Source organism: Rhynchophorus ferrugineus, unplaced genomic scaffold (assembly GCF_030347505.1).
Source record: "Rhynchophorus ferrugineus isolate W39M unplaced genomic scaffold, kcgeb_rfMv2 rfM1, whole genome shotgun sequence".
Taxonomy (NCBI): domain Eukaryota; kingdom Metazoa; phylum Arthropoda; class Insecta; order Coleoptera; family Curculionidae; genus Rhynchophorus; species Rhynchophorus ferrugineus.
The window spans coordinates 21,262,941-21,285,867 of NW_027472580.1; the positions used below are offsets into that span (position 1 = coordinate 21,262,941).

At 32.7% G+C, this 22,927-nt stretch overlaps 1 protein-coding gene and 1 long non-coding RNA gene across 8 annotated transcripts in view; both read left to right on the forward strand.

The window, feature by feature from the left end:
- Window positions 1–22,927, forward strand: part of LOC143206226 (cytochrome b5 reductase 4) — a 227,083-nt gene that overhangs the window by 182,804 nt on the left and 21,352 nt on the right. The gene's annotated exons all lie outside the window — the stretch shown is intronic.
- On the forward strand, window positions 16,176–16,728 carry LOC143192078 (uncharacterized). The gene is made up of 2 exons (XR_013004706.1): window positions 16,176–16,264; window positions 16,358–16,728. It is a non-coding gene; the product is annotated as an uncharacterized LOC143192078 (long non-coding RNA).

Here is a 22,927-nt window from a genome sequence, read left to right on the forward strand (position 1 = left end):
GCACAAATTGATGTATTTATTACTTTGCAGCATTTGATTACTACTTCCTTGCCAAATGTATTTACTAATAAAACCCGGTGTGGATTACTCACTGATGAATTTCTTATTATATGCACCTCACTACACAGCACTACACAAGATCAGATGGTTTAATCCTTTTGAGACTGTGTCCTGCTCTGCTGGTATCCAAAAGCTGCAATACTTCAATATTCTCATGAGAATGGAGTCTCCACATGCCCCCTTGCAATTATCTTGACTACTTGACTGACTGTGGGTATCTGAAGGTCTGGATGTAGCTAGTTATTCCTATAGTATTATAGTATTCCTATAGTATTACAGTATTCCTATAGTATTACAGTATTCCTATAGTATTACAGTATTCCTATAGTATTACAGTATTCCTATAGTAGTACACACACACACACACACACACCAAGATTCATTTCGAAATATTTTGCGGTGTTGCTATATGGAATGATATTTTTATTTAATGTTATTGATACTTGTACGGTCTATTTGTAGGACATGCACAGATTTTCAGTCCTTAATTTTCATGTATTGTGTCTAATTGTGTCTAATTTACATTGTCACTTGTCTGTTGTAATTTTCGTGTGGCTTCTTCACTATTGTCTCCGACAGCTATAATCGCAGTGTCATCAGTAAGTGTAGCCATCGCAATATGGTCCATTTATGGTATATCACAAGTGTAGAGAAGATAAAGCATTGGCCCCAGTACACTTCCTTGTGGTACACCTGCTTTAGCGTCTTTTATTGTAGACTTATATGTTACTCTTCTTGTTTAACTTTAAATATTCTGACTATAATGTACGATTTTAGCAGTTCGGTGTGTAGTTTTGGTAATAATTTCTATAGTTTATGAAGAAGGCCTTCATGCCAAACCTTATCGAAGACTTATGCTACATCTAAGAATATAGCTAACCATACTTTTTTACTTGTGGACCTGGTCAATTATTGAATGCTTGTTAATAAACCCAAACTGGTGTGTTGGTATTAGGTTTTTTTCTCTCTATGCAATTACCTCTAATACAATGATATACTATGTCTCCGGAACCTTATCAATTACTACCAGTTCTTAAGCAAAAACAATTTTTTTTAGATGATCTGAGTTCACCACATATCAAATTAATTGAAGTTATTAATATTGAATATATATTGATTAATTTTGAATCTGAGAAAGTTGCACGCGAAAGTCCAAATAAATTGTAAACAAAGGACAGACGATTCTTGTTATTTTGGAATTTTGTTACATCTAAATACCCATTCCAATAAACATACTTACACATTAATTGGTTGTCTCTACAAATAATGTAGAATGTAACTTTTTAAGATCATACTTTTCTTAATCGTTAAATCATAACTACGATAACACTTTAATAGTTTCAACAGTACGGGAATAACCACAAGTAAAATAAAACCTTAAAAACCACTGCTTAGAATTTAATAAATTGTTTTATGATGTTTTTACTTTGACTTACCGTCTTAATATCGTTTCAAATACAAAACCGGTAGACCGATCAAATACAAAATAAGGACCGGTCTTCTGATTTAAAATTGTTCTGCTGGTATTTTACTGTACAACGCTGCCAGAGTTTACGTCACAACGTAAAATTACACGTCCGTAGTCGATTGACATAAAGCGAAAACGGCGAATGACCTACTGTATCAGAATTTTAGTTGTTTTTGGTCAAAAGTGAGCTCGCGCGGCACCCACTTTACACAGAGCTTTCTCATACCCAAATATTCGTGAATGATATGATATACACGTTCAATTAATATCTTTAGAGTGTCTGCTATTTCATTCAATTTCAATTTACGGTCATTCAAAATCATTTTGTGGATTTTTTAAATGTTTTCATCGATAACAACCTCTTTTGGACGTCATTTCACCATGTCTAAACTTAGCATACCAATCCCTGATGGTTGATTTTCCTGGAGCAGTATCCGGAAACTCGGCATCAAGCCAAGTTTTTGCTTCAACTGTATTTTTCCCTTCAGAAAGCAATATTTTATCAACACGCGAAATTCCTTTTTATCAATTTTTTTTCACAATAATAAAAGTTGCTTCACTCGGAATGCTATAATTCACAAACTAATGATCCGACAGCTGTCAAATTAATCACACATCTTTTGAGGGTTAGGGCTAACTAAAACTCGTATGGATTTAATTCTAGTAGCGCCATCTATGTGTCAGGTCGGGGACTTTTCAATGAACCTGTTATTACGCAACAATTTTTAGTTTAAAAATCCTTATAAGCTTTAACCGTGTCAAATTTCGCGTCTCCCGGTGCTTCCGTTTTGCTCAAGTAGGAAGGTGAAATTTTCGCTAAGCCGATTAATATAGAGAATATACACTTTACCGCGACGAAACTTTAGCACACTACATTTATTTTATTATTTACAATAAAAATGTATTTTTCGCTTTTAGATTTCACGATTAAAGACGAATAATCATGGTACTCATCTAAACATCACAATGAGACAGTTATTGTTTTCTTAGATTTCGTGTAAAATCGTGAAGCTCGAACTACGCGACGAAATTATAACACAGTTAGGTAAAATATCAAATAATAAAAATTGATAATTATTTTCAATTTTTATTTGAGTAATGGGTACATGCTCTTCTATTTTTCATAACTTCAATCAGTATCTTGGGCAGCGTTTTATATAGGTTTTTAACATACTCTTGATCCACTTACCTTGAATAACATTTTTAGCTCTTCAGCATTATTAAGTTGTTTACCATTTTAGTACACAGCAAATGCTAGCTTACCTTAAGAATTTTCAAAAATATTGAAGTAAGGGCCCCTTTAAGATTTAAAGGTTGTGTTCTGGAAAATAATCTTTAACGAGTTTCACAGTATGAACAGCAGCATCATCTTTCTGAAAAATATAATTCTGACAGGCAATTTGTGTTCCATATTTGGAGTAACCGTCCGTCGATAATTAGCACATAACACTTTCTCCATCCAACTCTGTGCGGCTTAAATTCCTCTGAACTTTTCTTGAACCAAAATGAAAATCGGTCGAAAATATTACATGACGCTCCTTTTTTTTCATGGAATATGTTCTTGGGAGAATAGTAATCGTTCTTTCTTATGTTTTCACTTAAACTACTGTAAAACTTTCTTGCTTCTTAAGTGCTACTTACTTATTTCAAAATTGTCTTACATGTGAGAACACTGCGCTACTAAACCGTTTCTCTTTGCATTTTCTTTATTATTTATAACGTTAATAAGTAACGGTCACTGAGGTAATAAATCTCCGAAAAAAGGACACACTGTATGTAACTTATGGAGTAACTAGAATAATTTCATCATCACGTTATCAGGCTTCAAGGGAGCGCCTACTTTGTCCCAGTTATATAAATCAGTCATTGTAGTTAATTGTACCTATTCTTATCCATAATCGTCAAACAAAGGACAATTTATATCACTTCCATTAGTTGTAATGCATATAGATTCATCTATCATCGTTAGTAGTTTAATATGCATTAGGTTAAATAAATATATTTAAATTCTTTGTCATTTTTTCTTTATAAACGAATAGTAAAATAATGCAAGTATCTACTACGATATTTTTTTTAAAATTAATGTGTTATGACTAATCGTTCCCAACTAACTGACAATTTGTCTCTACAGTGACTTAAAACTAGTTAATTATCTAGGAAGACCCATTTTAGACTCAGGCCGTTACTTAACCTCTAATTTAAAAGTTACCATTTAGTTCATTCACGCAAGATTACATGGTTCAGTTTTCTAGACTCTGCGTTCTAGTTCATTTAACAATGAACTTCACGATAACTCCTTGGATATCTCCAAGAGTTGCAACGCTTCGGAGTTCGAGAGTGTTGCGAATCTCTTACTTTCCCTAACGATAGTTAGATTCCGAGGGTCTGGGTATAAGTAAGTATTCCTATAGTACCTGAGTGCATCCACGATACGCCCTGGGATTTTATTCTGAAGTATTTGTATTACGTTGATATTACTTTTCACAGAACATCCCCATAACTCAATTCCACAGGTTCACATACATTTTAGTATTTACTTGTATAGCAGCAACTAATTATGTACGGATAATTTAGGGTTTATTCCAAACAAGCAATACATTTTTGTACTTTAATTCGAGCTCTTTTCTTTTCTTTTTTATATACTTCAAAATAAATAGAATAAATGATATAAATTTAAGCTGAAAGAAAATTTATAAAAATTTAATCAATTAACATTTTCCTAAATCAATCCTGTTGTTCATCTCATAACTAGATAAATTACTGTTATTATAAAACAACAATATTCGAATCATCTGATATCGTTTCCTAGGTTAAATTAAGCCGTACGCCCGATATATACGCCGTGACGCCTTTGCAAAGGCCCGCCAGCGGGATAGACAGCTGCGCCAAAGTTGTGCAGCCTCAGAATAATCGTATTGTTAGGAATTTCGCCTCGGTGCGCTCCTGCTACCGACACAAAGGCGAAGCTGGAGAAGCTGTCCGACTATGCTCACGTACAATTCGCCTCCTTTTGCATGCCGCTGGTTTATGTGTGAAACGCTGTTCGGAGCGTTCAATTTAGAACTGGATCGTGATCCGTTCGCTATTCAACTAAACCGCAAACAATGCAGGCTTTCCTGCCGTTGCCCCATGACGGTTTCGGGCATTAAAACCGCATTAATTAATACGCTCTATCTTATTCGATTCCTATTTTATGAATTATTGCCGTTGTGCCGGAAGTAAATTAAAATTCTTTACATATAAATCAAATTCTGATCAACGTCTCAGAACATTGTTTTTGTATCCTCGAAGACTCTTTTAAAAGTTCCATTAGGTGTCGGAATTAATTCCTAACCTATTTTTGATATAAACAGATTATTTAAGACATTATTACAGACATTTAAAACTTTTTTCCGCTTTTTTCGATATTTATAAATACTAGATATATAACATTAATAAGAATAATAAATGTCTCTATATTCAATCAACTCACTAACCTTTTTAAAATGGCGTTTAATTAAATCAAATTTCCATTAAGTCTGAATAATCAACAAAGTATTGATACGTTTAAATTACTACGCCTTAGTATTATTTTCAGGACTGTAATAACTTCAGAACATCAAATATATGATATATACAGTCTATTCAAAATAACAGTGAACGGGAAAGGTCGCAATGTTGCCGCAGCAACTCTGAGTTTTAATACATTTGGGCTCTGACATATAACAAAATTTTAATATAAATAAAATAATTGAACAAATATTCTATTAAATATAATTTATTTTAACATTGTAGTACATCAAATGCATTTATTATCGAAGAACTTAAAACTACAATTAATTTTACACCCACAATAATTTATAGGTTAGAGTTGTTTTATAATATATACATTGAGCTATTTTCCACAATTGTATATCTGAGTAATGTATTTTACATTCATTAGAGAGCATATTTATGTTTTACGCTTAGTTCTTATGTTCATTCAGTTAGTTCATTATGATATTACTATATTTCTCTTTAGTTTATCATGTTACTATCTGTATGCATCTTTCTTGATAAAAATTCATTCAATCACTGCATTCTCCTTAATACATTTGCCATATCTGCAAAACAGTTAGTGTTATTTCTCTACTCATACATGTTAACCAAACGTTCATGTATATTCTGAACAATAACACACATGCTCATAAAGCTTTCACACTGTATAATACAATTCACTACAATTAAGACCATAGTAGTTTCCTCTTTCATCACCCTGTCTTAGTAATCATCAGCATTGAATCATAAAACAACATTTATAAAGTTTTATTCAATCACAGTCACTTTCAGAAATACTAGTCAAGTTAATAACCAAGCTGTTTATTTCCAATCTATTAAAAACTTGCTCAAGATTCTACAATTTGTCAATTTCTTCTTCAGTGTGTCTGATCGAGCTCATACAAACCGAAAGTGTTATTTTCGACAATGCCTCTTAAATCCAGACAGTTCTGGTTTGAATATCCTCCTCAACCTGAATATCTATTGTAATAATTCTTTGGAATACCCCATACCAACACATTTGGATTAAAAATGCAGTGATAGGGTGGGATACATAATACTCTGTGGTCTTAACATTCAGTAATCTAGTAGGCTTAATTCTAAAAAAGTAAATTACATAAATTGCAATTAAATATTTAATTTATATTTACCCAGTAATAATTTGAAATAGTTCATTCTTTAACATGATTTCCTCAAAACCTATTTTATGTACTTTAAGCCATTCCTTAATTGCAGCCTTTGTTGATGCACTTGTTGGGATTTTCCCCATCAGTGTAGTTCTTTAAAAGCTGATTTTCAAACTACTGCAAAGACAAATTATGGTTAATTTCTTACATGTTTGAACTTCTCTAACAGCATTCTATCTCTTTTTAAATAGAATAGAATGACAAGGATAATATTGTGTGACTGTAAAACTAATTTACAGCTTTAGACAGACATATATTGCACTCGTGTCACTTCTATTTTGAATTGACTATACATGATATTTCTTTACTTTTGTATTATAAACACAATTATAATAATGAATGAATAATAAATGAAGTAATAAATGTTTGTATATTAAAACAGAGAATATATGAATAAAGCACTTTTGATATACTATATACTTATACTTAACTTATACTATATATACTTAACTTTATCATGTATATTAAAACAAAAACGAACACAATTAGGTAATTTATTTTTTGCAATTTAGAAATATATTTTCAAAACTTCAAAACGTCTATAAAGTAAATAATCAAAATAATTGATACAAAGTTCAAACAATAGAATGCCATATAGGAACATATCTTATAACATTAAACGTTAAACATCTTAATATTTAACAATGCTTTGAAATGTTTACGCATTTACGCTTAGTAATTCATAATTTCTTCTATTTGTCCATCATGTATGCAAATTATGTAGTTAGTTTCATTTTAGCTGCTGCATATTTTCTTTACTTTATTTATGTATTCATATAATTTTTATCCTTTATCCATATTTATGACTTAAAATATAAATTGCAAAAACAATGAATACACCAAGCTGAATAAAATATTTTTTGTATCCTTCTTGGTAATTTATTCAACTCTTATCTCACCCAGCGCATCTTAATTAATTTGCCTTCTATGGCTTGCATTTGCCTACGGCGTTCTAATTTGTCCTATGTAGAAACTAACAGCTCCCCAACAAATGAAGTTTAGGGTAAATGAAGTGGCTCGGTGAATGGAGGTAAAACGAAATAAAACAGTGGTGTTTACATAATGTGACCGTTATTTATTGGCAATATAAAAAAAAAGGGAAAATACCAAATAATAAAACGGATGGCAGCGGAGTTACCTGAAGACGAGGCTTGGGCAGTCGATGGTGGCACGTCTTAACCAAACGAGGGTTGAGCACTGAATGACCGAAATACCCTTCAATAATATCCCAGATAAACGTCTCGGGGTTGCCGCCAGCTATTCGTTGTCGGGTTCCAGTTGGCACCCCGCCCGTGTTCAACATCTGGGATTATATTTCTGGGTATTTTGTAGACCGTTATTCCACGATGTAAAATTCGACATGCTCAAGGTCGCTACAGAAGAATTAAAATTCTATGAAACTATTTTGTAATTGCTAATATTTTTTACAACATTCATTTTAACTCATTCATTTTGATGTATAAATTGACGTATGTATTACCAAATATTTGAAAATGAATTAAAAGTTAATACCACTAAATTTGTACTTTATTACCTTGTAATAACTGTATATATGGACGCCCAAAAGAGGTTGTTACCGACGAAAATATTTAAAAAATCCACAAAATGATTTTGAATGACCGTAAATTGAAATTGAATGAAATAGCAGATAGTCTAAGGATATCAACTGAACGTGTACATCATATCATTCACGAATATTTGGGAATGAGAAAGCTTTGTGCAAAGTGGGTGCCGCGCGAGCTCTCTTTTGACCAAAAACAACAACGAGTTGATTCGGAGCAGTGTTTGAAGATGATCAAGCGTAATAAACTCGAGCTTTTACGTCGATATGTGACAATGGATGAAACATGGCTCCATCATTTCACTCCGATAGTCATCCGAGTGGGCTGCACATGATGGGTGCGCATGGAATAATTTTCATTGACTGCCTTGAAGAAGGAAGGACATCAACAGCCACTATTACATAGCATTAATGGAGCGTTTGAAGGACGAAATCGCCAAAAAACAGCCGCATATGAAGAAAAAGAAAGTGCTGCTTCACTAAGACCAACCGTGTCACAAGTCAGTGAAAACGATGGCAAAAATAAATGAATTGGGCTTCGAGTAGCTGATCTGGCCCCCAGCGACAATTTCCTGGTCTTAAATTTCAAAAGAAGAAGGAAGAAGTTTTCGTCGAATAAAGAGGTGATCCCCGAAACTGAGGCCTATTTTGAAGCAAAGGATAAATCGTACTACAAAAATGGTATCGAAAAGTTGGAGGGTCGCTATAATCACCTTGAAGTGTATCACCCTTGAAGAAAATTATGTTGAATAAATAAAACTAATTTTGCCAAAAAAGTGTTTTACTATGGTAGGCCGGGGACTTTTCAATTGACCTGTTATAAAATTGCCTGTCGGCATTTTACATTACAGCGCTCTCAGATTCTGATTTTAAAAATTAGGCGGCCGGAGCTGGCAGCGCGTCGGTCAGAGCCTAAAATATTTGTTTATATATTTTGTGTCGGCTATTCCTGGTTACTTGATTTAGGCGTATTTCGTTTTATTTCAGTTTATTTATTTGTAGCGCATATTACACTAAAATTTTACTCCTAAGAATTCTTCCACGATATAAGCTTTAACCGTGCCAAATTTCATCAAGAAAGGGAGACAAAATTTTCGCTAAGCCGTTTAAGAAACAGCTTTATTAAATGATCAGGTTAATTTTGTATCACTTAGAACTGTTGTGCAAATGTTCTCCGACAATAACATTATCCTCGTGTATGTCGGCCGAGAAGTGGTCAGCATCATTTCTCACCCCAGAAAATAATGAATCTATTACATTCATCTGATCGTAGGACCGATTGTGGCAATTTAACTTTTTCACCAGCACAACGTAACCAACCAACATTATTTATATTTAGCGCATTGGCTATACTAAGTGTCCTTAGGCTTCATCTGATGTTTCTAATTGGAGGGTAGACTTTTTTACACATAATCTTCTTCAGAACGTTTTGTCATCAGGGTACAACTTGTGTTGTTTACAAACACTCCAAAATTTTGCCTCTGTGAAGAAAATGTTAATTCGTAAAAATTTTTATGTGATGATGTCTTACGACTTTCGAAGTGGATTATCAAGACACGATCAACTTACTTCGACATTTGGTCATGAAATCTTTTCCTTTGTTACTGTGAATCATTGGAAACACGACTTTCCAATTCATTCAAGCATGATAGTGGTGAATATCTGTAATGCTCTGTGGGATTGAGTCATCCTTGCACATGATGTCCTGTAAAGTAGTGAATGAACAAGCATTTAGCTGTGCAAAAGATTTATTCACGTCAGATTCCGTATAATTCGACAAAAAAAGACTCAATCAGAGTGGAAAAAGTATCATGAATATTGGTTCAAGCGCATGCAAAGGTATATTAATCATTATGGACAATGCTTCGGAAAATAATAAAACCGTTTTCGTTAAAAATTACTGTCTTGTCATTATCAGACTCAACATATAGATAAATAGCAATTCTTATATTAGTTCAAAAATAGATAGTTAACCTCATCGTATGGTAAAACACCTAATTATAGTTTTAGTTCGTTTCTATCTAAAGAATCTAAACTCGCTTTACAGGGAAAATGTTTTTTGGAAGCAGTTTTTTTAATTTCCATGAGTTGAGCGCTGTTAGTATAAAATAGTGCTAATTTGTAATGATTTTGCTAATTAGTTTAATTAAACGGTATTATTTAGTAGTGGTAAATAGAAAAGGCACACATAGGCAAACTCGCTAATTGATTCATTACATTTCAATAGAGGGCGGTATATTTTGGAAGTAACTGAATGGAAATGAGAAAATCTATTCGTTTAGTTAATAGAACTAAAATTAATTTAGATTAATTATCTCTGTTTTATTAAAATAAGGTTTTATATAAATAAGGGTTACTAATATCTGAACTATTAATTTTTGCACTCTATTTTATAGACAATAATGTTATGAACTGCATAAAAAACTATTTTTTATTTAAAGCTTTATTTGTTAATATATGGAATTAATTAAATCTTATTAGAATCAGCTTTATATAATATAGAATGTTTATATAATATATAAATGCAATGTTGCCGCATCAACTCTAAGTCTTAGTACATTTTGACCTTGACATATAACAAAATTCTAATCTAAATAAAATAATAAATTAAAAATGTTATCTAATATAATTTATTTTAACATTATAGTACATCTAATGCATATATTATCGAAGGGCTTAAAACTACAATTAATTATACAGCCACAATAATTTATAGGTTAGAGTTGTTTTGTTATATTTACATTGAATGAACATTTTTCTACTTTAGTATAGGTAGAGTTACATAAAAAACATGTAGTGGTATTCCCCGAAGGCCTAATCCATCTAATTAACAATTTTATATCTGAGTAATGTATTTTACTTTCATTATGTTTACATCCATGTTTACCATTTACGCTTAGTTCTTGCTTCCTTCGGTATAGTGTTTCCTTGTAAGGACATCTTGATGTCACTGTATTTCTCCTTCGTTTGTTCTATTAATATTTGTATACACCTTTCTTTCAACTGCATTCTTCTTAATGCATTTGTCATATCTGCAAAACAGTTACTATTTTTTCTCTCCTCATACATTATAACCAAACGTTTATGTATATTCTGAACAATAACATACATGCGCATAAAGCTTTCACACTATATAATACAATTTCCTACAGTTAAAATATATTAATTATGCACCGATCTTTAGTTGTTTCCTCTTTCATCACCCTGTCTTGGTAATTTCCTGCGTTGAATCATAAACCAACATTCATAAAGTTTTATTCCATCCCTGTCACTTTCAGAATCACTACTCAAGTGAATAATTAAGCTGGTTATTTCTAATCTATCAAAAAATTGCTCACGATTCCACCACTTGTCAATTTTTTCTTCCATGTGTCTGATCGATCTCGTTCAAACCGAAGGTGTTATTATCGACAATGCCTCTTTCCATAAATTCAGACAGTTCTGGTTTGAATATCCTTCTCGCCCTGAATGTCTATTGTAATAATTCTTTGCAATACCACATATTAACTTAATTGGATTAAATATGCATTGATAGAGAGGAAGGCGTAATATTCTGTGGCCATAACGTTCAACAACCTGATCTACCATGTATCTTTTCTCAGGATTATTGCTAAGAAAATAAATTATATAAAAGGCACTTAAATATTTCATATATATTTACCGAGTAACAATTTGAAATAGTTCATTATTTAACATGGTTTCTTCATAACTTATTTTATGTACATTAAGCCATCCCTTAATTGCTGCCTTTGTTGATGCACTTGTTGCTATCTTCTCCACCAGTGTAATATGATATGGTGCATTGTCCATGATAATAACTAATGGTTCTTCCAAATTCTTTAAAAGCTGCAAAAATAAGTTATGGTTCATTTCTCCATAGTAGGCACCCTTAGACTTAGAAGAAAATACTAAGTCTGCACCAGAAATAAAACCATTCCTGTTTCCAGCATGAAAAACTAGACGTCTGCACTGAATTATTAATAATTTTCAATCAAAGTAACAAAACCTAATCGATAGTTATTCCATCGCTTACCTTTTTCCGTCAAGTTTTATTGTCTGTACGTTATATTTATTATCATCTTGCAATGAGTGACCCAATTTACGATTCTGAAATATCTGAAAATATCTGAATAAATATACAAATTGATATAATAATTCTGCCTTGATTTTGCTTGATTTTTGAAGCACAAAGACGATTTCTTTTTGGTGAATTTAATATTATATTGTTTCTTATGTTTTGAGATATTTTAGTGACCGTGCCGTACTAATATTCAGTGCAGCTGCAACACGCAAAAGAAATATTTTCAATATAAACCGGGACGATTTGAAATTTAATAAAACAACGTTTGCCGCTTTATAACCCGTAGCTATAATATTTTGAAGAATTTTGCTGACGTTTGACAAACGAACGACTTTTGCAGGCTCATTGGGTTACATGTTCAAACTTGTCAAACAGCATTCTATCTATTTTTAAATAGAATAAAATGAGAAGGAAAATATTGTCTGACTGTAAAACAAATTTACAACTTTCGACAGGCACATATTGATGACGTGAGTACACTGCTGAATATACTATATATCACTATCAACTACTATTTTGTTTGTTTACTTTTTTACCCAAATTAACGGAAAGGACCCGCCGCTATCAACGACAACAGCACCACACTGCCGCTGACTGATTTTTCCTTCGACAGCAGTGAACAAGTTAACATAGAGGTATGGCTCAGTAAAAATTTCCATCTTTCTAAAAACACACTTCTATCGCTGTTATTCTGAAAAATAGATACAAGCTCCTTCCAACTATCAACAAATTAGTCTCCTGAACTCATTATCAAACATTATTTAGAGAGTAATTCTTACGCTTTCATAGAAACTGTGTAAATGAAGTCTGCAATGATTACACAAATTGTATAGGTCTGTAGGTTATCTGCTTTATTTTATTTCTAGATTTTGCCATGTCATTAATGCTGCAGTAGTATTAATACATAATTTTTTAATGTTTTTAATTTTTTAACCCTTTCGTTGTGTAATCTGTAATGATTTTTAGTATATACAATTATATATATAATAAAATTATTATATTAAGAATATGACAATCATATGACATATTTTTGAATTAAATTAATTATTAGAATTGCATGAGGGAAGAACGACGAATTTTCAATACAATAAAACAACAACAAAAACAGAACTCTAATAGCCGGCTTGGTGGCACAGTGGTAAAGGGGATGGGGCGGTCCTCCTACTGTTGCGATAGCCGCGGTTTAGAATCCTGTTGGGGCATGGTCGTAAATGTATGTTTGTGATTGTTTAATACTTGTAAATGTTCTAGGCAAGAGTGTAAAATCCGACAAGGAAAATGATCCCAGTAACGCCAGTAACCAGGCTGAGTAAGACCGGATGTCTTCTGGGATGATTTCTAAAGTTGGTCACTCGCCAGTCGGTAGGCTTAATGCTGAGGACGGTGGTTCGGAGCCTACATTAAACTTTAGGCCCAGTTATTTAAAAAAGAACTCTAATGGATCCTATTAATTTAAAAGCGCAAAAAATGGTTATTAACCGACTTAAAAAAATGAGGTTCTATGTTGGACTGTATATTTTTTTATGTATGTTTCTGATTTCTCCGTCAACTGTGGACCGAATTTCAAAATTCTTTTTTTATTCGAGAGTGCACTTCCGAGGTGGTCCCATTTGAACCAATACAGGATCTGATGGTGAAATCCGAGAAAATCGAGAGAGACCCTCAAATTTGAAAAACACGTATAATGTTTTCAATTTTTTTAAATTTAAAATAATGAGATATTTATGTATAATGTCATGTAATGCATAATGTATCGTGTAATGCTGATGTGACGGAAGACACAACTCCTCAAGGAGTTAGACGACATTTCTTTAAATATTATGGGGACGTACAAACAACTAATTGTATACTTTGAAGGTATTTAGGTAAGCTGATGATGAAAGCAGGCACTGGACAGGTATACCCCTCAGGAGTTTTTGAGACATTTTTAGTAAGGGTTTGCTTACCAAAGTTGTTTAGGGCAGAAGCCGTTCAGTTTGCTTTTCAAGCACTAACCGTATCATATGAGAAGCCTCCTCTATGATGTAGTGGTTAGTGCGGTGTTTAATTCTCGGCGGCAGCAACAACTTTTTATTTTTGTTCTAGTTCGGATAAAACATTTGTCAAATCACATCTAATCCCTCCTTATTTTCAATAACTATTTCTTTATTCGTGTTTTTCCTCATACAGGCTGCACGTTTACTTGACCTAACTTATTGTTATACTTAATAAAATAACTGCGTAATTTGTTTAGTAAATATCGAACACTAAAAAGAGAAAAATAAAATATTTTTACCAAAATAAATTGAACCGACTTCAAAAAATAAATAAGGAACTAAAAAGTAAAAAATAATCAAACTTATTTTTAACATGAAACATTTAAAACTCCTTAAATTGTTTGTTTTTTGTTAATTTCATTAGTTAAGGAAACGTGACGTCAATACTGTAACGTGTAGCACTTGCGTGCCAACTTTATCAAAGAAGCCATCAAATGCTTTGACAGCAAAGTGTATCCTTTACAGGTGCCTGTAATGAAAATTTAAACTGAACAATCAAATTACTTGAATGGTCTATTATAACCTCATCTAGATAGTGGACGTAGCGATATTTTTCTCTAGATAACCTTATTATACCTCCTGCTAGTTTCTCTATTATTTTATGCGATTAGTCTCTGAGATTTGTATTATGAGTGCTATATGTTGCTATACTATATGTGCCTTTTAATGAAGGACCAATTTGTTTTTCAATATTCTTATTTAACTTTAGCAAATATTAAACTATATTCTTAACTATTTTTTAACTCTATTCACTAACTTTAATTATACATATTCCACTATATTCTTATTTTTTACACACTACTTGTTACCTCAAAGTATTTCTTTATTCCCTTTTTTACCATTTTACTTCTGTTTGAACATGTCATACGTTACGACTAATTATGTCGTGGGCATCTAAAATACTTTCAAACCATAGACAAAAGAAATATTGCCCATCGACGTATCCACCACAAATAATAAGAGTGTCTTTAAATATAAAAATGATGCACTAACAGATTAATTGAAAAGTCCCGGATTACCATAGTAAAACACTTTTTTTTGGCAAAATTAGTTTTTTTTTTATTCAACATAATTCCCGTCAAGGCTGATACACGGATTATAGCGACCCTCCGACTTTTCGATACCATTTTTATAGTACGATTTGTCCTTTGCTTCAAAATAGGCCTCATTTTCGGCGATCACCTCTTCATCCGACGAAAATTTCTTCCCTGCGAGCATTTTTTTGAGATCTGAGAACAGGAAATATTCGCTGGGGACCATATCTGGAGAATACGGTAGATTAGGAAGTCCACTCAGATGACTGTCGATCGAAAAAAGTCGGGTTTATTACGCTTGATCATCTTCAAACACTGCTTCGAATCATCAACTGGTCGTTGTTTTTGGTCAAAAGTGAGCTCGCATGGCACCCACTTTGCACAGAACTTTCTCATAATCAAATATTCGTGAATGATATGATGCACACATTCAGTTGATATATTTAGAGTGTCTGCTTCAATTCAATTTCAATTTACGGTCATTCAAAATCATTTTGTAGATTTTTTAAATGTTTTCGTCGGTAACTACCTCTTTTGGGTGTTCACTGCTTTCACCGTCTTCGGTGCTCATTTCACCACGTCTAAACTTAGCATACCAATCCTTGATGGTTGATTTTCCTGGGATAGTGTCCAGAAACTCCGCATCAAGCCAACTTTTTGCTTCAACTGTATTTTTTCCTTTCAAAAATCAATATTTTATCAATACGCAAAATTCCTTTTTATCAATTTTTTTCACAATAACAATTCACAAAATAATGATCCGACAGCTGTCAAATTTATACACGCATTTTTTGAGCGTTTGGGGCTAACAAAAAAGCATATGGATATAATTCTAGTCGCGCCATCTATGTGTCAGGCCGGGGCCTTTCCAATTGACCTGTTATCAATAAGGTAAAATCAAGGACTTTTATAGCCTGCTTGTTTGGCACAGTGGTAAAGGCGATAGGACGGTCCTCCTACTGTTGCGATAGTCGCGGGTTCGAATCCTATTGGGACATGGTCATACATGTATGTTCGTAATTGTTGAATATTTGTGATTGTCTATGTAAGAGTGCAAAATCCGACAAGGAAAATGATCCCAGTCACTCCAGTAACCAGGCTGGGTAAACCTTTATAAAACATAAAAAAAATTTAATACCTTACCTCCTTACCTCCCTATTCAGAAAAAAAATCAAAACGTTTTAAGTTCCTAATAAACTCGGTAAATGTCAGAAGTCAATCTGGTTTGAAAGATGCCAAAGGTGAAATATCCTACGGGTTCGAAAAAACAGGCGGGGCTCGTTCAGAAACGCGAAAAGCCTACAAAACAGGATCTTAGTCGGTGAGAGTAACGCGAAAAAATAAACGTGGAACGTTTCGCGTCAGCTTGACAATTTTCAGCCGATTTGAATCTTGTTTTTCTTTTATTTTTCAGGGCATTAAATTATTTGCTGTGCGTTTCCGTGCCCTTCTTCTTGATCATGCTGTGTCTAGTGGTGTATTTCGCAATAATCGGGGACAAATGTCCGCATTTAGTATGATTTATGTTTAAGCCGGATGTTTGCTTCTTTGTATTGTGCTCTATAATGAAATAAATTTCGTAAATGATATATTCAGTTTTATTAGATTTTATTATACTATTATTTCCAAGAATAATACTGTAAGTAGAGAAGAGAGATTTCGTGAAAATATTGAGAACATATATTTAATAACTATATAGTTATACTGCTTGTTGATGTTCTTCATTATTTTTAAACAAATTCGGTTATTTTTAATACATTTGTTATATAATACGGTCTTGGTTAGCTAAACATCTCTACCACAGATGGACAGAGAAAACCCTTAGTGTCGCTTTATACCGCTGTTCGACAAGTCGCCTCTTCTTTCTGTTAAATAAAATAACAGAAAGTAATATATTAGGTCCTTATATTATTAGATCCAAACAGATAAGGCAAAAGTCTCGCTACCTAGGTTTCGCTTTAATCATTGTGTTGTCTAGACGTCCAAATTTTATTTGGATAAATATACGCCACAAGTACGAGCAGAAGTAGTGACAATATGTATTAAAAAAAACAAAATGGTAGCGGGACTTTTGACCCACCTTATATAATAAATCAGATAATTTAAACTGAAATATGAAAAATCAACTATAAGTAAATAAAATTGAAATACAATATTTAATAGTTACGTATTTATTAAAAATGAATAAATAAAAAAGTCAAATATAGCAAAATACAGCACCGAACTACAGCATCACAATAAGTGAAATACAATACTTAATTTTACCACTATCGCATCACACAACTAAGTTAGAAATCCTAATTGTAAACAGTGATGAGGAAAGAAGGAAAAAGGGACGTATATCAGGTATCCACAGAGCGAGCACTAGATCAAAATTGAGCATAATCATACTGGATTCAATCACTAACCTCTAACAATATTAAATTTTATGTACATAATTAATTTCCCTAACGAAACCTAGCAGTCTATCGATATTGTCTCCAGTAAGAGCGTTTTGTAGTTTGTCGAAACGTAATTAGATTTAATTGAGATTTAGCGAGGACATTCGCTTAGAACATGTTAAACAGGAGTTGTTATATCTAAACAAAACTTTTATTTGAATGGATTATCTATATTTATTAGATAACCGTGAAAGAACACAACTCATGGTCAACTGATGGTAGGGGAAGGCTAAAAAATAAATCTGGCTTAATCTGAAAGAGTTTGTTGTCCGTGAAGTTCGACTAGTGGCATTGAGGAGTTAAACGTTTTCTAATAATGGGAATTCATGTTTGAGAGAAGATAGCAATGTAAGAGAACCAATGTAGCTAGAGCATCAGAATGCTCCATACTCGATATTCCCACCTACGGAAAATTCATGCTAAAGAGATTTTGAAATTCAATAAAGAGAGCGAATTGAGGAGGGTTGGAGGACGAAAGTAGCCCGTCCGATTTTCCATAATTCAAAAACTGATTCAGCAATCTCAGAAGTCGAATTCAACACCTTTTACTTAGAGAACAGTTGGCATTATAAGTGAAATTACTCTAATGGGATTAAATAAATTTAGAAATATATCACTTATTTTTATGCATTTTAGTATATACTGATAACAAAAATAATATGGAGAAAATTCCAGGACGTCAGGATGTTCTTCAGAGATGCACGAGAATCCTTAAAACAGTTCTACTTCACAATGGCGGTTTTTATGTTTCCATTCCTGTAGGTCATTCTGTCAAGGAAACATACAAGAATTTGGAATTGATTCTTCACAAATTAAAATATGAAGACCATGGCTGGCAGGTGTGCAGTGATTTTGAAATGTTGTGCATGTTGTTCGGACAACCTAGGTTTACCATATTTAACACTGGACCAAAAAGTATGGTAGCTGAGGAGGCCTAAAATTGATGAGAAAAATGTCATCCATCCATCTTCTTTTACCACCGCTGCAAATAATTTTGGGATTGATGAAGGAATCTGTAAAATTATTTCTCACAGATAGAGATTGAAAAACGAAGCAAGGGTGAAAAAAGGAAGAATTAGGTTAAATTAGGTTCCAAAGGTTTCAGAAATTACATAGATCCAAAAGATTTTAAAAAATTTTTACAGTAGCAGTTGTTAAATTTCTTTTAAAAATATTAACCGTAAAGAGGTGAATAAAGTATATTAAATATTTGTAATAAATACATTTTCTGATAGGAAAATTCTACTTTAATATTCAACAATTTATTTTGTTGGCTATTAAGAAGAGCACCACAGTTTTTATTTTTAACGAATGGACTATCTTAACAGAATGTGTTCAACTTTTAAAGCCCATTGAAATAATGACCACCGAGTTATCTGGTGAAAGATATCCCAACGATGTCTTTAATTATACAGTTAATAAGAGGACTGCAACATTCCATCAAATACAGGATTTTAACAAGTGAATGCGGGAAAATGGCAAAATTGTCTATTAGATGTCATCAATAAAATACTGGCAATTTTAGAAATGAATACAATGTGCGGGAAATCCACATTTTTAGATCCTATATTAAAAAAAGCAGGATTTGGTATTGCAAATAATGCTGAGGCTATACAAAAAGTTATCACAAAAGAGGTATCTTCCATTCTAACTAAAAAAATACAAATATAGTTCAACAACTCGAAATTCAAGACAAAACTACTGACCAAGAATGTATTGACATCTGGAGATATTTTGATAAAAAAATGGCTAGAATGAAAGAAGTAATTACTCAAAGTACTGCAGCAACTTTACAGATTTAGCAGTATTTGGAAATTCCATTTATTGGGCGTTTAGAAAACATAAAATGAAACTACCTGAATTATATCAGCTACACGTAAAATATTCCTCTATACTTGCAACATCTGTCCCCTGGGAACGAGTTTTTTCAAAATCTGGGCAAATAATTAACGATCGAAGAAATCGCCTCACTGGAGAATAGTTGAACATGATAACCTTCACAGTAATTTAAAAATATTTCCATTCAAAAATAAATAAAACTTTTATTTAAAAAGGGTCTGGTAGTTATTGTACAGTCATTTTTAGGTTCATCATGGATTAGATTTTTCAATGATTAGGTATACGTTTACATTTTATTTAGTAGTTATGGTTATGGAAAATCTTTAGTTTTTAGGGTTTATTTAAGTTGTATTGTATTTTGTACTTGTACTATTTATATTTATTATGCTGTTATTTAAAAATAGCAATTAATATATTAAAACACGATAAAATATTTGTGGTGTTATTATTCCATTCCTTTTTACACATCCACAGAACATTCAGTATAAAAGTAATCCTACTTCCTTTAAATTTGTTTTATTTATTACATGATAATAGAAATTACGAAATTACTAATTTTGTTTTCTTTTTCTTTTTTAAGGTTATCACGTGAATGTATATATATACATCTCTGTCTCGCTTATAGTACCATTGGAGAATATAAAGACATTTAAAATTAACTGCTCCAAGCATTTATCCTCGTCCTTTCCTATCTCACATTTTATACAGATAAGAAATCGTACATCTTCGTCTGACATCACGAATGGAAAAAACAATCGAACCGTTCATTTGACTAAAAATATTAATTACTATTTTCAATCGCTATTTTTTTGACTATCGACTGTTTTGGGACTATCGACTGTTTCGACTGTTCAGTTCAGTCGATAGTTCCCAACGCTAATTTATATCCTTCGTTGTATTAAATAAAAACGACATCCATTTTATAAAATAAGTAACATATTGTTAATTCGTCTGGAACTGGACATCGTTTCAGCATTATAATTTTCCGTTTATTATCATCGTATGCGAGTATAAATTAATATAAATTATGAAATTTCAAAAACAATAAAGAGAAGCAGATTATTAAACAGAATGGGCCGTCCTCGTCTGAACTGGTCGTATAATTGAATCAACCCTTCAACATTCCAGAGCGAATGGTCCCTTTTAATGTTTTACGACCAGAGCGCTCGTTTAAATTCGCGCAATTCTGAGCGCCAATATCGAATTATGGAACTCTTTAAAATCGATAACGCCCAACGGACTGGCCATACTCACACAGTATCCTAGATGCACTCGAACGAAAAGACCATTTTTGATATTATGAAAATATCATCCTACCAGCGCTAAATTAAGGGGGTATTCTTCATATTTTCTAAGCTTAACTCCGTTAATATGCCGTTAAGAGGATTTAAAAAATATATATTAATTTCGGCGATGTTTCAAATGGATCTGCCACATGAGCAATTTGCTGCTAAGGAAGTAAAACGAACAATTGTTAAAGAAATTAATGCTAAAAAAGCTCCTAATTTTGACCTAATTACTAGAATATTAAAAGAGCTCTCAAAAAAATACATCAAATTAATAACATTCATATTTAATGTCATGTTAAGACCTAATTACTTTCCTAGCACTTGGAAAGTGGCTCAAATCAATATGATTCTTAAACCTGGAAAAAAATCAGAAGACATCTGCTTTTATCGTCCTATACGCATGTTACCTGTGATATCTAAACTTTTTAAAAAACTATACATTAAAAATCTCAAAATAATCGCAGAAGAGATAAATATTATTCCAAACCATCAATTTGGCTTCCGTAATAAATATGGAATAACAGAACAAACGTATAGATTAGTCAACAAAATTATCATAAACTTAAACGATAACAAATATTGCTCCGCTGCATTTCTCGTTATATCTCAGTCCTTCGATTAGATGTGGCACACTGGACTGCATGTTAAATTGAAAAAGCTTTTGCCCCATATGCACTTTCAACTGCTGAAATCATACCTTACAGACAGACATTTTATTGTCAAACAGAGTGACGAATACACTGACCTACACCCAATATGTTCGGCTGTTCCACAGGGCAGTGTTCTTGGCCCATTGTTATATCTATTGTATACAGCTGACTTATCGACCTCAAGAAACACTACTGTTGCAACATATGCTGACGATACAGCGGTTTTATCATCACACGAAGATCCAATATCAGCCACAAGAAACCTCCAACTTCATCTTAACAAAGTCGAATTGTGGTTGAAAATGTGGCGTATCAAAGCAAATGGGACAAGATCTACCCACATGACATTCACCCTTTGTAGAGAAACTTGTCCCTCAGTAAAATTGAATAATCATGAACTTCTGCAAGCACACAACGTTAAATATCTGAGAATGCATTTTGTTCGACGTTTGACATGGAAGGAACATATAGTGACAAAACTCAAACAGCCAAACAGCAGATTTAAACTAAAGCAAATGTACTGGCTGATTCTAATTATCATTAGATAACAAGGTCTTGTACTGTATAAGTCAATACTTTGGCCTATTTGGACCTATGGTATTGAACTATGGCGTACAACCAGCAAATCTAACATAACTATCCTCCAATGGTTCCAGAATGAAGCGTTGCGTGTCATCGTTGGTGCCCCATATTGCTATATCCATGTTACTGATTCAACGCGATATCTCCTTAGAACCCATAACGAATGTGGTTCGAAGTGTTAGTGCGAAATATTCTGAAAGACTATTAGTGCATCCCAGTGGACTCGCCAAACAGTTAAATGTGTGCGATGACAGTGTAGTGCATAGGCTCAAACGCAAACTACCATACGAACTTATTAATAGACACATAGAGTTAATTTAATAATCTCTAGAATAAGTTAGAATAGTCTTTAGAATAAGTTAGGATAGACTTTACAATAAATTCGAATAGTATCTAGAATAAGATTTAGATCATAAGTTGTACAACAGATCACTTCAGTAAGTCATCTTCTACATGTCAGGATAGTTATATTATATAACGAAAATCATATAATAATACTTATTTGTACGGGCAGATTGAAGATCTAAAAGTTTAGTGGATATAGTTTAAGAAATGCGGCATTTAAAAACGAAACTTTAAACGTTTTTATCGAAACTCCTTTCGATGCGATTAACACGATATCTCAAGTTCTGCTGAACAGATTTACTTGAAATTTACTGTGAGCCAGTGAACTCTGCCCTTGGCACATATTCAACCATTGAATCTTCTGCCTAAATTTCAGTAATATATTGTCCTCAGTAACTTCAATCCACTTATGGTGGCGCATCATTTAAATGTCTGGTTTTATGACTGAAGAGACCTAATCTAAGGTATTCTTATCACGACAGACCTTCTTTCACCTCATTAAAAATTCAAAGATATAAAAACGGAAAAAAACAAAGTTATCAAACTAGCAAAAGTAAGTTTAATTGTTTAATTCGCTATTTAACATAAAGTGACTCTTCTAATTTGAATATTATGGAAACTTATCGCGGCAATATGGCACATTTTGTGCACTCTGATGAACAGTAATTTAACAATATTGAATAACTAAAAAATTCTGTACATGCAAGAGTGGAAAAGAGACTGCCTTCAAGTTGTGAAAAATAGAAGAGATTGTACCTAACTGTGCTATAGTTTTGCCGCGTAATTCGAACTCATGTTATTATTGCTAACGTAAACCAATAGCAATAGTAACATTAAA